Source organism: Anomalospiza imberbis, chromosome 18, assembly GCF_031753505.1.
Source record: "Anomalospiza imberbis isolate Cuckoo-Finch-1a 21T00152 chromosome 18, ASM3175350v1, whole genome shotgun sequence".
NCBI classification, from domain to species: Eukaryota; Metazoa; Chordata; class Aves; order Passeriformes; family Viduidae; genus Anomalospiza; species Anomalospiza imberbis.
In genome coordinates, this window is record NC_089698.1 from 7,316,022 (window position 1) to 7,331,222 (window position 15,201).

The 15,201-nt window shown below is 39.8% G+C and overlaps 2 protein-coding genes across 4 annotated transcripts in view; one reads left to right on the top strand and one right to left on the bottom strand.

Moving 5' to 3' along the window:
• The window catches only part of RANBP1 (RAN binding protein 1), a 214,404-nt gene that overhangs the window by 71,565 nt on the left and 127,638 nt on the right, over window positions 1-15,201 (bottom strand). The window lies entirely within an intron of this gene.
• The window catches only part of ARVCF (ARVCF delta catenin family member), a 245,417-nt gene continuing 233,325 nt past the window's right edge, over window positions 3,110-15,201 (top strand). For 2 of the 3 annotated variants that reach the window (XM_068208793.1, XM_068208796.1), the window contains exon 1: window positions 3,110-3,128. The gene's annotated coding sequence lies outside the window, so the exon portion shown is untranslated. The remainder of the gene's footprint in view (window positions 3,129-15,201) is intronic. The other variant, XM_068208794.1, reaches the window with a different exon arrangement.

The following is a 15,201-nucleotide window of genomic DNA, read 5'->3' on the forward strand; positions in this document are numbered from 1 at the left end:
ACTGATTTTTTTTCTATTTTTCATACATATGGGAAGTAAGAATAAGTTCAGTCATTTAAAAAGCCTTTTAGGAGGCTGCACAAAGAGTCCACTGCAAGAACTTGTGAATAATGGATTTGGTGGCCATTTTGACTCTTCCTTTTATTCTTGTGTCTACCTTTTGTTCTGCCTAAACCAGCTTGGTTATTGTTGCCCCTTCTAGACCCTGTCCTAGGGGATCAGCGTACAGCTCCCATTGTGTGTCAGACTTGAATAGACTGATCCCAAGCAGGCTCTGCTTCTGTATCCACTTTAAGAGAGCGGTACTGAGAGGGCACCACCTCTCTTGGAGAAAGCTAAAATACCAGCAGAAACTTAACTAAAGGCTCGTAGAATTGTCCGGAGTTGGTTTCAAAAACTAAAAGAGAAATAGTCCTGACATTTGTTTAAAGAGTTTGTTCCTTGAGTCCTGGAATGCACATTATTTGGAATGCATAAAGCACACTTTAGATGGATTAAATATCTTTTCTCTGAGAGGTCTCAAAAAGCAGCTTTAAAGAGGGGACATCAGGGACCCTGACAGTTTTCTAGAGATGGGTTATTGTCCAGATCTAGTTTAATACCTCTACCAATTGTCTAGATGATGCAAGATATTTATTAGTAAATTTTGTAGCCTGATAAATGAGACTGGTTACAAAATCATCTCATGTGCCCAGTAAGTCATCCCAGTCCAGTAAATTGCATTTTTAATATCATAAAATGTGAGGAAATGCATCTGGAAAGAATGCAGAGATGGGGCTAGAATGGCAAAAAATACCTCAAAAAAGAATTTAGTTGTTATTATTTCAGTGTGACCTCTCAGGATAATACCGTGGTAAAATGCACTACTCTAACCATTTACTGTATAAAATACAGGATATACAGGGGAGACAGGAGAGTGACATTGTCTTTGACCACAGGACAGGGACATTGCTGCACCATTTCTGGCACCCACGGGTAGGGAGGGAGGAAAACAGGACATTATTCAAAGGAGGAACATAAATTAAAACACGGTATAAAATAGGGGCGTAGGAAGCTCAAGCTATTGAGGTTGCTGAAGACTAAGCTGAGAGGTGATGATGGCAGCGCACAGACCACTGCAAACGGCGAGAAGGTCAAGTTAGACAAATCCACGCGGATCGCGTGCCAGCAGTACCTGGCTGGCTGCACCTGACGGGCCCTCTGCCACAGCACTTCAGCCACCAGCTGGGCCCGCCGCCCCCGGGCGAAGAGCTGTGCAAGGCGGCGTTCACTCCCGAGCGCACAAACCCTCCGGCGGCGCAGGGAGGGGACGGCGCGGTGGCCGCCGGTGCCCCGCTCCCCCGCCCCGCGGCTGCGGCCGCTCCTCCCGCCACTCCCGCCGCCCGCCGGGGGCGGGGCCGCCGCGTGTGACGGGCAGGCCCGCGGGCCAATGGCGCGTGGCGCGGCCGGCCGCGCGCGGCGGCGGGGCGGGGCCGCGCCGATGGCGCTCCGGTTGCCGGGCGCGATCGCCGCGGCGCCGCCCAATGGGAAAATTCGCGGCGCGGGGGGCGCGCGCCGGTTCGCGTGCGGCCGCGGGGCGGGCACGGCGCGCGGCCCCTCACGCCTCCCCTCACGCCTCCCCTCACGCCCCCCGCGCTCCTGCCCCCAGGTGCGAGTGTTGAGGAATGTGTCCCGCTTGGAAAAATAAATAAATAAACAGAGAGGTGGGCGGGCGGTGGCATCGTGGTCTGGCCGGGCAGTGCGCTCTCGTTTCCCCGCGGGCCGCTCCGGTTGTTTTCCGAGCAATAGTTTGGGGAGGGCGCGCGTTTTCCAGCCGTGCCCTTGGACGTTTTTACTGCAGCGGCCTTGGGGCCGTCAGGAGCACCGTCAGCGGCCGAGCCGGAGTGCGGGAGCGGGGACCCCGCGGGCCCGATGGTAACGAGTCCATGTGCTCTGTAGAGAAGGGGAATTCCCCTGCGTGCTCCAAAAATCACAGTAGCGAAGGTATATGCAAGAAAAGGGTTAATGAGTATTTCCACCTCCCCCTCCTTCCTCCCCCATCCCCCGCTGGATAAAGATGGTCTTGGATACCCTTTGTAAATAGGAATGTGGAGGTGGGAGGGGAAAATCAGCCCGGCTCCGACTACTCGGCTCCCTCGGTGGGTGAGCAGGCGGGAGGAGCTGGTGCAGCCCGGGCGCTCTCCCGGGGAACGCGCGGGGGACGGACGGGCACCCGCGGGGCGGGCACGGCGGGAGCGGCTCCTGCGCGGGGAGCGGGAGAGGAAGACAAGGGGCTGACATGCTGCCCAGCGGCTGCCCAGCGGCTTACTGAAGAGTTGGGGGGTTTCCCCTTTTTATTATTTAATTTTTATTTTTTATTTTATTTTATTTTATTTTTTTTTTTTTTTTTTTTTTTGTGCGCCACCTCCTTGAAGCCAGTAGCAGCAAGGAAAATAAGCTGAGGACGGAGAAATACAGACGGAGATGGTGAGCAGATGATCGCTGGGTTGGGGGGGAATGAATGAGGTTGCCGGGTTATTTTCTGTGAGGTTCTTGCAGGGAGTAGTACGTTTTGGGGTGATTTTGCATCACGATTCCGGGCTAGACTTCTTTGTTTGCTAAAGGTTGCTGGTTCAGGTTTAACAGCGTTCATCAGTTTATTGTGAGATGCGCAACGAGGAGTTGATGTATGCGAATGCCTGAATTACATACGCAAGCCACACACACAAGCAAGCTCTAAACAAACCAACATTGTAATAATCCTGCGATATGATGGGCAGCTCGTGTCATGGAGGGAAGTCATTGCTCAGGTTATTTGTGGCGTGCATAGGAGATGAGTCTCTTTGTAGCAAAGACTAAACAAAATTAACCTATTTTTTCACACACGCGACATCCATTGCACACTTAAAAGCCAGAGTTAGGGGTTAATTTTTAATTATCGCTTTCCCTGCACTATTGAGGTCCACGGTTAAAATCTGACGTTTGTAAAAGTTGAAAAACTCTCTGAAATGTTCACTTCTAGTGAATATGAAACAGTAAAGACTTTCTTGCTTTTTTTTTTTTTCATGAAGGCACTTGTTCTTGTATGTGAAAGGGGGAATTCTTAAAACGTGCACTTTGCTTGTTCCGCTGTACTGTTGTGCCTTTAGGTAGGTCACAATGCAAAACGTGATTCATAGCATGTTAAAAAAAAAACTCTAAGCAGATTTTTTTTAATCAAGTGAAGACCTGTTATCGTACCAATAGCTTAAACCCTAAATACAAGTTTTGCGGGGTGGAGGGGGGGAGGCGGGAAACAGCCCTCCTGATTTGTATTAATAGGAATGCTTTATGGTAAAAAATCCTGCTTCTAAATGACAGAATACTGACATTGCCTGATTGTAACTTCCTGTGGATAAGGTACTGCAATCTGCTAAATACACTAGTCCTTTAAGGCTCCATACATTTAGACATATTTTGTTTACAAAATTGTGTGGCCCTGCATGGTGCAGTAGTAAAATCTGAAATTTTAGTGATTTTAGAAATCTTGCAAGGCCCTGCAAAAGAGAAAATATGCAGCCTTGTATTAAATCTCCTATGGGAAAAAAAGGAAAAGGTTTGTTGTAATAAAGTAATACAGGGTATGCACGGTGACTAAAGTAACTGCAGGGTCTGGAGAGTTTGGAGTTTGTATAGAAAAAATAACTTAGGAACTATGCTGGGGTCTTCATCCTGCAAGGTATTTGGATGGATGATCCTTAAATTTATTTTAAGCAGCATCTTTGTCAATCCTTGTCTGAAATATTTAAATTATATGCTCCATTAGGCAAATGGGTTTATCTTCCCATTGCTTGGCTAAAGGAACGCATTTGGAAGGCAAGAACAATAGTTTGACTGCATGGTTCATCCTTGTGTATTGTTCAGAGATTACAGTTTGCATTTTATTTGACACTGGTGATCTTTATGAAGTGGACTTCGTTTATTTTATTATTATGCCATAGTTGCTGTCAAATAACTGAATTTCAATTTATATAACCATAGTTTTGATGTACTATTTGGCTAAAATAGATGAAAAATAATTCCCTTCTTTGAATTTCACCTATTAAATTCAAAATCTCTGCAATTGATTTCAGTATCAGAAAGTTTTTAATATTAGAAGAACCAACAAGAGCTACAAATAGAGGGAGTTTCCCATTTTATTGAGTTAGGACACTGTACTAGAAATGGCAAAATTCCTGCCTTTTGCTTCTACCTCAAATTTTGTACAAACTGTAGTTTAGATTAGATATCTTGTCCTGAAGACCATCTGTATGCATATTACAGTTATATAAAACGAAGCTTCTCTACTTGATTTTATGTAATGCAACACATTATATCTGCAGTGCTTTCAGTGGATCTTGGGTAGTGTCAGAATTGATACACTGCAAGGAAAACCTGTAAGAATTCTTGTGCTACCAAGTTTATAGTTTGTTGCTCTTAATATTTTATTGTGTGAGTATAAATCATTGACACAGACATTGTAAACAAATGCTGTAGCAGCTAAGTGTCATTTTACATTTGGCTTGTGTCTTTCCAGTTTAACCAGAGTATGACAGTATTCTGTCAGGTGTGGGGGCATCCTAATAGCCATCATAGTTACCTTCAAAACACTCAGGTCAATTTTTTTACTTTCTTGTCTGTCTCTACAGAATAAGGAGGAAAAGGCCAACTTTAGGGTTACACCAATGTAAATAGGGAAGGAATTTCACGTGTGTTGCGTGCAGTTACCTTATTCAGACTTTGTGTGTGTCTCCTGGAAATTAGCAATGAGATTTTAAAGAGTAAAATCCACCTATTTCTAGAAAAAATGTTCTTTCCGTAATGCAAGGCATTTAGAGCATACATGTAACTTGACAAACATATTTTCTTCACAGACAGGCATTAGAGGTTTCATGGGTTTAAGCATTAAAATAAGAACAGGGAGATTTTCTTAAATTTCAGGTAGGATGTGGTCTACCTGTGAGCTGAAGCAAGGCAGGTAACCACCTGAGCATCTGAGAAAAGAAGCAATCAGATAATGAAGTGGTTTTTATTTCCTTCAGCTAACTTGTGTAAAACAAAGCCAAACCCAAAAAACTGCCATGCAAATATTTTGTTCCCTGTTTGTCCTTTTCACTCCTACCCTTGCATTTCACAGGCAATCCAAAACAAACAGAAAAGCTACTTCTGCTGCAGTCTGCTGAGGTTCTACAGGTCTAGATTTTCTCCATTAGCTTAGGTCACATTTGTTTTAAGTAGTATGTTAGAGAAATAGCTAATTCTAGTGAATCCAGTTCTTTTTGTGATGGGTTTTGTCAACATTCTAAGAACAGACAGCTTAATTTAGTAAAATCCAATCTTTTGAAAGCCTGACAGTCAACCCTCTGGCATTCACAATTTCAGCTAGCATTTGGTGTGTCGTCTGTAAATGGCTAATCATTTACTTGGAAGTGGACAGCATCTATTACTCAAACAAAATAATGTGATCAAACCAAAGAATATTTTGGAGTCCTGATGAAGCTCATTGATTGTCACTGTTTCAGCGTAGTCTGATATTTTGACCCACCAAAATAAATGCTTTTCTTGGAATATCAGTTAATCTTATGGATTAAAAAATGTGGAAGATACCTAGTAGGAATGTATATATGGGTAGCATTTTAAAATATTATAACCTTTTGTAGAGAATGACTTGACTTAGTTAATGAAGCTCATATGTAGTTACTCCTCATTCCTACAAAGAACATATATTTTCTTACAGTGTTGTCATTACTGGGAGCTTACCATTGTTGGAATGAATGTGTCTTTCTGAAAATAATGGCTCTTAACTAAGGCAGCATTATACCCTTGAAGTGACTGGCTTCATTTTTATTAACAGGTTACTTTATCCAATTCTGTAAAAATTGACACTGCCTTTGTATATATATATATATATATATATATACCCACATTTTTATATATTTAGCTTTGTAGTTACATGGGTTTTGTTCCATCTGGATCAACATCCTGTGAAAGACTTGATTCTGCAAGTTTGAATGCTCTATATAATCAACTGATGTTAATTACCATAAGTTGAATGATTTTTTACTATAGTAATATATATATTTTGACTGTGTACTTAGAGTAAAATTGTAATATTCAGATCGCAGATTCCAGACTAAGTGGACCAAGAAGGTAGTTCTCATGCAGCTCTTGCACAGTGGTGATGCTGCTGCTGGCATTATTACAAGGTACTGAGATCCAGTGAGAACATATGGGCAGGGTTGTGCCTCTGTCTCGCTCTCCAGTTCATATTGTGCTGGGAAGACCTTTCTGTTCCTGAGCTACATGCAGTATGCTTCATCTCTTCAGATATGATGGCTTTCTCAGACAATTTGGGATTTTTGTTCCATAAGGTTCTTGACTGGGTTGTCAAAATCTTCTGTGCATGCTTCAGTTGATGTTATTTATAGTTAGCTTTTTCTGCATCTCAGAGCACATGCATTTTGTTTCAGAAGCTGCAACAGGGTTTCCATGAGATACTGTGCAGATATACACCAGTGCACTACTAATCTATTAGCTTCTGATTTGTAGGTCAGGGAGGAATTGAGATTTTGCTGTCTAAGCAGTATCACCTCTTTGCTGCTTCAGTGCTTACATGACATCTAATGTTGGCTGGAAATTAAAAGGACACTGTCAAGGTATCTTTGACAATTTCATTTTTATTATTTATTTTGTTTGCCTTGTTACTGCTGTCATAAGCCATTGGAAACTTGAAGTCTAGTGTCTTAGCAACAGGCCTTTGTCCTCCAGAACAGGTAGTGTTTAGCTGCTTATGGTTTATTTAAGAGTTGTAAAGCATTTTCTGTCTTCTGAAATGCAATATTGAATTACAGCTTAAACACTGCAAGCAAGTGAGAGGGAAGAAATGAGTAAATCAGTTTGGGGTAAGTTCTGACATTTTGTCATTAAAATAAATCAAAATATTTATTATTTTCCTTATTTCTTTCGGAACCTAGTAATTTGGAGTCTAGAATTAGGCATCAGTGCTTTTCTTGCACTGTTATCCTCGAGAGTGGACTTTTCAGGGGATTGGTACCAAGACCTGCATTCTGGTTAGATACAGTTGGAATTACCTGATGAAGTAATGTGTATAAGAATTCTTACAGGTGCAGTGGTATTGACTGATTGAGGTGCTGAGCAGTAGTTTTACAGGAGCTGGGCTTTGTATATCACAAATGCCTTTTTTCTGCTCTAAGCTTAGTTACCTTCCCCTCTTATTTCTGCTCTCATAAAAGGAATGATCATGGGGTTTTTTGTACAGGAAAATTTTGCCCTAACTTGTTCCTGTATGAAAAAGTCTTTTATTAACTCATCTACATTCATTGCATTGTAAAGTCAGTGAAACTAGACCTACTGTTTCCAATAATTTAACTGCCTCTTCATCTGCTCTGGTGGTGGAAACTCTACCCATGAGTTAGAATACATCCATGGAACTTTCTTATTATAGTAAATGCTCTCTGTTTAATTTGGGTTATGTAGTGATAAAATTTTAAGTAACTGCTATTCAGACCAGTGATAGAAGTGATAACACAGACTTTTTTACTGGATTACCCTGTTGGTGAGAAACTGTATTGTGATGTTTCACTATATCCACCATGGCTACTGGATTCACAGCTTGATGAGAGCTGAATGTATGTAATGAAATTGGATAGTCTAATTTTTGCAGGTTTTAAAGGGGAAAACTATAATCTTTTTAACAGTATGCAGAGTAGCAAAGCTTGCAGAGATTGCCCAGAGGAAAGCAAATTGCAGTGTGACTTAAAATATGGTTCATAAAGTGCTGACTGTCTTGGGGAAGGAGAATCTCAGGTGACTTTCAGCATGTCGATTAGATGCCTGATTTAGAGAGGGCAGCCGCTTCTGGCTGTGGATTAAAACAGTGGATGCAGACAGACTTCTCTGGAGGCTGATCCAGTCTATGAGGTTGACTCAAGTCTCCTAATTGCCACTTTATGGCCATCTCTCTGCTGAGTAGCAAATACGGGTATTTTATGGAGACTAGTTTCCAAAATTAGGAATTTACAAAGCTGAAATAATCTAACATTCCTTCTACAATTCATAATCTGATGCAAGGAAGCTTCGGTCATGTTCGTCAGTAGAATGTCAGTAACCACTCATAAAACTTTGATTCAGTTTTGTGTAACAGTACCTGTAGTCTAATGGTCCCAAGGTATTGAAAACTGTTAGTGTATGCAGGATCCATACATTTGAAAGTTTTTGGAATGTTTAAGACACATACTCTTTTGTCCTGAATAAGGATCACATATGAATTTATTTTATCAATGTAATGTCAAGTGAAGTCTCAAACACAAATCCTTAAAAACTTAAACTGGCAGTGTTTTGCTTCTTTGCACCACAGGCTGGGTCATGCCATGCAGGTATAGTTTCTCCTCATATTTTTAGACTGGTTCTATTTTAATTCAGTGTGACAATACAAGTAGTGAGTTATTGATGGCAGCTAAAGTGAGACCATTATGACTGTAATCAATAACATACCTGCATAGAATAACAACTACTACCAGGGACATATTTTCTATTGATTCAGGAATTTATGCTGTCTCCACTACACCCAGTCTGCTACTTCCATAATTTATGTAATAAAATTTCTACTTTAGAGAAGCTGTTACTAAGTTAAATACCAGGAAATGATGACATATCAAGATGTAAATTACATATTGAAGATTTTACTACAAGCAGAAATAGCACTTGCTAAATTCCTGTGGGTTCTGATTCAGGACCAAGGCACTTCCTTGCTGCAGGCTGGAGGATAATGGAAGTCAAAACCATGTTCCCTCTCCTGAAGCAGTATTTTAGAGCTGCAGGGTAAGGTGCTGTTTTTAATGTGGTGTGACGATGGAAGATTATTGAACTGTGCAATCCATAAGTTTGAAACCTCTGTAGGTTCCCACATTTTTTTTTTTCCTATGTTTCATTGTGCTATGTTCCTGCAGATGATAAACAGTTTTCAGCTTTTACAGACCACTTGCTATGCTGATGGTGGGGTTTCTGAATCCCAACCCACGCTCATCTGTCTAAACAAGGAAACAACCACCTCATTTCATTTATGATCCCACAAACCACTTTCCACTGTTTCAGAAGCAGAGAAACAGTATGATAACTCTGGTTTTTAGGAACCTTAGTATTTAAGGTTCTGATGAAATAATGTTAAATGGAACTGAAGCTAGTTATATATACACATGAGAGAATCTCAGTTATATATATAAATAACTTGATACTTTGGCTGAGACTTTCAGTGATCTGTTAGGAATTTAGGCCCAAACTCTTAAAGGGAATTAGGCACCTAGTGCCTGTTTAATTCCATTATATTTCTTTACAATATTGTCACTGAAACCAAGGGCTCAGGAATCCTTCTGAAAGCTTAGCCCACGGGTATATAAACTTCCTTGACTTGTTTCTTTCAGGTTTGTGTGGTTGTTACAGCTTTATTTTCAAATACTGATGGATTAATTTAGTAAGATGTATTGATATGTATATTTAAATTATTGCAACTGTTTAAAAAATGCACTTACAGATCTGTTTAACAAAAGTGTCAATCTCCACAGACTACTACCAAACTTAAAGAAGCTCTGAGCATAAAACTTGATTTTTGTTGTCAGCATATGTGAATATTTGTATACATTTGAATTTGAAAGACACAGTCGTACAATAAACACAAGAATTACATGGCCTTTCTCATCATCCTTGTTTAAAACAGTGCAGTTTTGAAGGCATTTAGTACATCCCCAAAACCTGAGAAAATAATTGAGATACAGACAGCTGTGGGGAGTTTCAAAATACAGAGTTTCCATTTATACTGATATAAACTGTGTAATTAAGTCAATTTCCAGTTGAGGTTGTATAATTCAGAGAATATTGAACATCCACACTTGCTTCAGGCTGTCTAGTGGACTATATTGCCCACAATTAAACAGATGAATGCACAAATAAGGATAGGCATCCTTCCAACCACTTATAGCTATATTTAGCAAATTCTTCTCATTTCCCTCTCTGTAGGAGTGTGATGTTGGTAACCTTAACATTGGCCAAGAGAGCTGTCATTGTCTTAAGCTCTGCCCTACAAGGTGTTTTACTTTCTCACATTGTTTTGATCTTGCATTTGCTCCCTTTCTTTTGGATTAACCATTTATATGTCCTAAATGAAAAATTTGCTTTGCGTTATGCATCTGAATGTAGAAAGAAGTAGAAGGTCATTCTCCATGCCACAAGGGATTAGAGAGATCTTTAAAGTTTCACAAGTTAAGTGTTCTGAAATTCATTAAAGATACAGCCAAGGCAGGGGAGCAATGCAGAGAAATCTCCTTTTTATGGAAATCTAAGGTAAATTTCTGTAATTTTTTACATCATTTTATGTATTACTATTTCAAGAATTATGGTGACTCATGTTAAAGTGCAGCAGCCTATGTAGTATTACCTTTAGAAAACACAGAATTGGGCTGAGAGAAGTCCTGTAATTGGCAATAGACATTTTAAGCATAAATAAGACTACTTATTGGCTTATTATAGATTTTATTATTTTATTTTTATACTACAGGCTTGCTACCTGTGCAATAATGAGTAAATACAGCTGTGTTTTGAAGATGCAGTGTTTAGCCACAGAAATTTGCTACTGATCCTGGTAGTGAAAGAACTTAACAGGTGCCAAATGCAGATGTGTCTGCCGCAGTAATGCAGATGGGAAGAGGAGGCTGTCAGGCAGGGGTTTGGTGTATATGGGATTGAACTGTGTGATTCCAGCAATGATGCAGAAAACAAGGCCTGAGATGAAGCTTTTTAGCCCTTGATTAGCTAAAGTAATGCAGGGTACAGTTTGTCATGGTGCCATGAAAATAGGGAAGGACTAATAAGAATTACGGGATAAACACAACTATTTCTTGTGAAAAGAGGTTGAAGTCTAGGGGAAAGCAGCTGGTCTCACACAGGAGAGAGGGATATTTTAACATCAAATTTTTTCTTTGATGTGCTAAACCAACACACTTTAGAACTGTAAAAGCTTCAAAAACAGTAATACAGGTATTTCTGTTGTTTCAGAAATAGACAAACTGTGGAGCTATAATGTGTAGGAAAAGTACTGATCTGACAGTTTCTGATTTTGGTTAAATACATAGGGATAAGGCATGTAGTGATTTCAGAAGCTTTAATGTCTACATAGTAGTTCAACTAAGAAAACTAGAATTTCACATAGTGTCTGATTTAAATGAGCTATCTTCTGTCTGTAATCTGTTATCTGCATGTACCTATGAGACTGCTATACAGAGCATATAATTATTTTGTTTACCATTTTGAGATTGATGTGGATGGAATCAATACCAGTTACTTTGCTTTTCATTACTGAAGGCATCTGAAATGTTGACCAACCTTACCTTCCTTGTGTCAAATGGATCACAAAGCCCTTATATACACACCATTTGACCTTCTAGGACATTCTTCAAAGAACTGGCAGGCTTAGCATGTCGCTTTTTTCCTCACTTGAAGAAATTAAATCTAATTAGGAGGATCCTACTAATACAATGTAGATAGAGATTACAGGTGCACAGTGTGGAGAATCCAGAATGAAAATAGCTGTAATAGAGAAGCCGGGGGAGGGGGAAGACCCTGAAATAGGCTGACTTAATTATCATTCCTGTACTCTAAAATAAGAGACTTCAGTAGCTGCACTGATATAAAACATTTACAGCAAGTTGGAAAATTCTATTGGGGAAAATATCTCCCAAGGCATTTTCTTCTACACTGTATAAAATGAGGAAGGCATTATGCACAAATGCAACAGTTCCTGAATTTTAGTATTAGTGATTAACACTTGATATTTATTTCCCTCTTCTTCACTCAGGTGTGCTTTGACTGGGTACACCTGAGTTACCTAAGTGCTTTAAGAGTGGAAGCATGAACAGAATTGACTTCTCCTTGGGAAACCTTTCACATTTCACTGGCTGTTAACGTTGTCCTTCCTACAGCAAATGTCACTTGAGACTTTTGTAATAGAGAACAAAAAAGTATGCTTGTGCATGCTTGTCATTTCACATGAAATCAAGTGACTGATTTCTGATGGAAATCTCAAGAGCATTGAGTTCATACAGGTTTCTCACAGATCCCCCTCAGAATAACTGGGTTTTGAACATATTTTTGAGGCAAGGACTATTAATAGTAGGTTATCTGAAAAACTATTTATGATACCTTTGATACTATGAAATTGAGAGAAACTTACCAAGAATGTACAAGACAAAATCCAGCTGGTTGAAAGTAGGTGTAATATCTAGGACTAAAAAAAGTGTGCTTGTTTTGTGTGTCCTTGTGTGACTGGGGAATTTAGAGTAGTCACTGGAAGATGAAGGAATCCAAGTCTCTGCATTATTGGACCCAGAGGCCATACTGTGTGATTACTAATGCGTGCAGGCATGGTCAATAAATTTCATGGTTATACATCTCATTGTCATTTTTGGAGCTCATTGATTTAAGCAGCTTGCGCTGATCAAGAATATTACAGCAGGCAGCACAGCATCATATGCTGACGGGTACAAAGTGGAGGAGTCTTACTTCAATCAAAACTGAAGAAAAATTTGCTGTTAAGTGTGAACTGAATGCTGGAGCAAGTTGGCCAGAGATGGTAGAGATCATGTTCCTGGAGATTTTCAACACCTGACTGGAAAAGGTCCTGAGCAACTTGCTCAAATTGACTCTGCTTGGAGAAGGAGAGTTGCCAGGTGCTATCCGAGGGTATTTCCAGTCTCAGCCGTTCTGTGTCTGCTGTGCAGAAACCAGAAGGCGGTTCCAGGTTTGCAAGACAATATCCCTTTATGTTTTTCTCTAGTGGGGATAAGGCATCAGTGACTCTCCCCTTTGCAGTGCAGGCTGAGAAGGGGAGCTGGAGGGACAGAGCTGAGTCAGGCTGGGATGTGGCTGCAGGTCTGAGGGCATCATTAGCAGCTGCATTTATGAGACCGCAACTTGTGAGTTTAACCAACTCGGTTGTATCTATTTAAATTAATATTTAAGGTCAAACTTCTGCCATTAGTGCAATAAAGAATTTTAAGAGGTTTATTCTAATTTAATGCTTCCACTGTCACTTTTTACAGCTGGCTTCAAAGCATATTGACTTACATTGAACATAATCTTCTAATGAGTTTTTGTTTTTGCCAGGAGATACATGTTTCTTCCATTATCTTGTTTGCTTCTATTTTGTACTTTGTGAGTAATATTTGCAATTACTTTTCTACGGTACCATGTTGGTAACAGCAGCAGGAAGCCATAGTTAGCTCAGCTGGAACATTTTGGCCTCTGGAGTTCTTCTTACTGCATTCAGAGTAAGAAATAACTGCCTGATTATCATTGTGGCATTTGGATACTCTCATACCCTTTTTTGTTCAGTATTTCTGTATTGGTTAGACTTAAGACAGCTGGTAGGAATAGTAAATCCAAGTTGATTGTAACAGATATTGTCTGACATTGGCATGTCTGTAACTAGGAAGATGAAAACAATGTGCAGTAAATATTTTGGACAAGCTGAAAGAAGTTGCTAAAATAATTCCTAATTGTCCTGCCGGCTAGACTGGGTAAACAAAGTGAAAATTATTTGCTTTCATTTGTGCACATTTTTGAAGAGCCTCAGAATTGCTGTGATGGTGTATCAAGCTGTATGTCTGCTCAGTGCTTTTGTGGACATATTTCATGTTACCTGTAACTTCCATGAGAGCAATGTTCCTGTGGAGAACATGTCCTGTGGCTGTTGTGGGACTGGAAGAGCTGTGCTCAGTTTGCACCTCAACAACTGGTGTGCATTAAAGCACCTTGAAGACATATCTGTAATATTAAAATAAAGGTGTGCAGCCTTTGTTTAAAATCCTGTCTCTCTGGAAGCAGTTTACCTAATGAGCATGTTTTACTCATCTCATGGGGACAAAGCCTGAGCTGTTAAATTTGTGGCAGCAAAATGAAACAATTTTTGAACCAAGTCATCATTTTCAGCATCAATAGGAGGTGATGCCCTTGTCAGCTGGCATTGGTTCAGCATAAGGTTCCAGTCAGAATTGCCTGCGTTATGCTTCGAGCTGCTCTTTAAGAGACCTTCACCCTTCACTCTGTTTGGAGCTGCTGCCGTGCTGGCTCTATTGAATATTTATAAGAAACTATTACGAGACTCCTTCCTGCAGTCACACTGTAGACTCGTTAGTTCTCGTCTGGCAGAATGAAGCTTGTTCAGGCTCGTGACAGACTCTACTTCCATAATTTCTTCTCTGCTTACTGTTGTGTGTTAAGCCACGATACTGATTTGAGTTCAAAATACAGCTCCACTTGTACTACTACAGTAGTTTCAAGGTTGGCTTGGTTCCTGAGAAATTCAGACCTTGCAGGACCTGGAGTTTGGCAGACTAAACTTTTTAAACAAGGTTACGAGTGAAGGCTGGAAAGCTTGTTCTCTTGCTCTGCTGCTTGACTTAACTAATGTTTTACTCAGCTGTGTAAATCACACTGAATCCACACCCCTTGCAATGTTAAGAATATGACATTGCAAAAAGTTAGGGATCTGTTTTAATATTAGGTGATTGTTCTTATCAAAAATTTTTATAGTACACTTGAATTTCTCTTCCCATTAACATCTTCAGATGCTGGAGAGAGATGAATTTTTAATCAAATGTAAATGATGAGAATGTCAAACACACTTTTTGAACAAAGTTGCTCATAAAAGAGAAAAAGTTATACATAAATGTACATTATCTATAAATTATAATTTCTTCCTGAAGTCTTCTTAGGTCTTAGAAGCATGTGCAGTAGCAGGGTATCCAGATTTTTACCTCAAGTGATACCTTGATTTATTGAAAATGTACAGTAAATCAGCTGACTGTCACCTTCTGTTTTTCTTACATCATCATCAAGAAATTCACTGATTATTTACTTTATTTAAACAGACCATAGTTTTCCACTTGTTTTGAGAGTAGAAGCTTTTAAAATGGTTCATACAAGATAGACATATTCAATTTAAAATAATTTTAGAAGTGCAGTTTAGGATTTGTTGCTATGTTTTAAAATTTTATCAAGCTATTAGTGGCATATTTTAATATGTATTATTACCCTACTGATGCAAAATCTTATCAAGCTATTAGTGGCATTTTTTTAATACCCTACTGATACCTATTTATTTCTGATTATTACTGTAACTGCATTTTTTGTTGT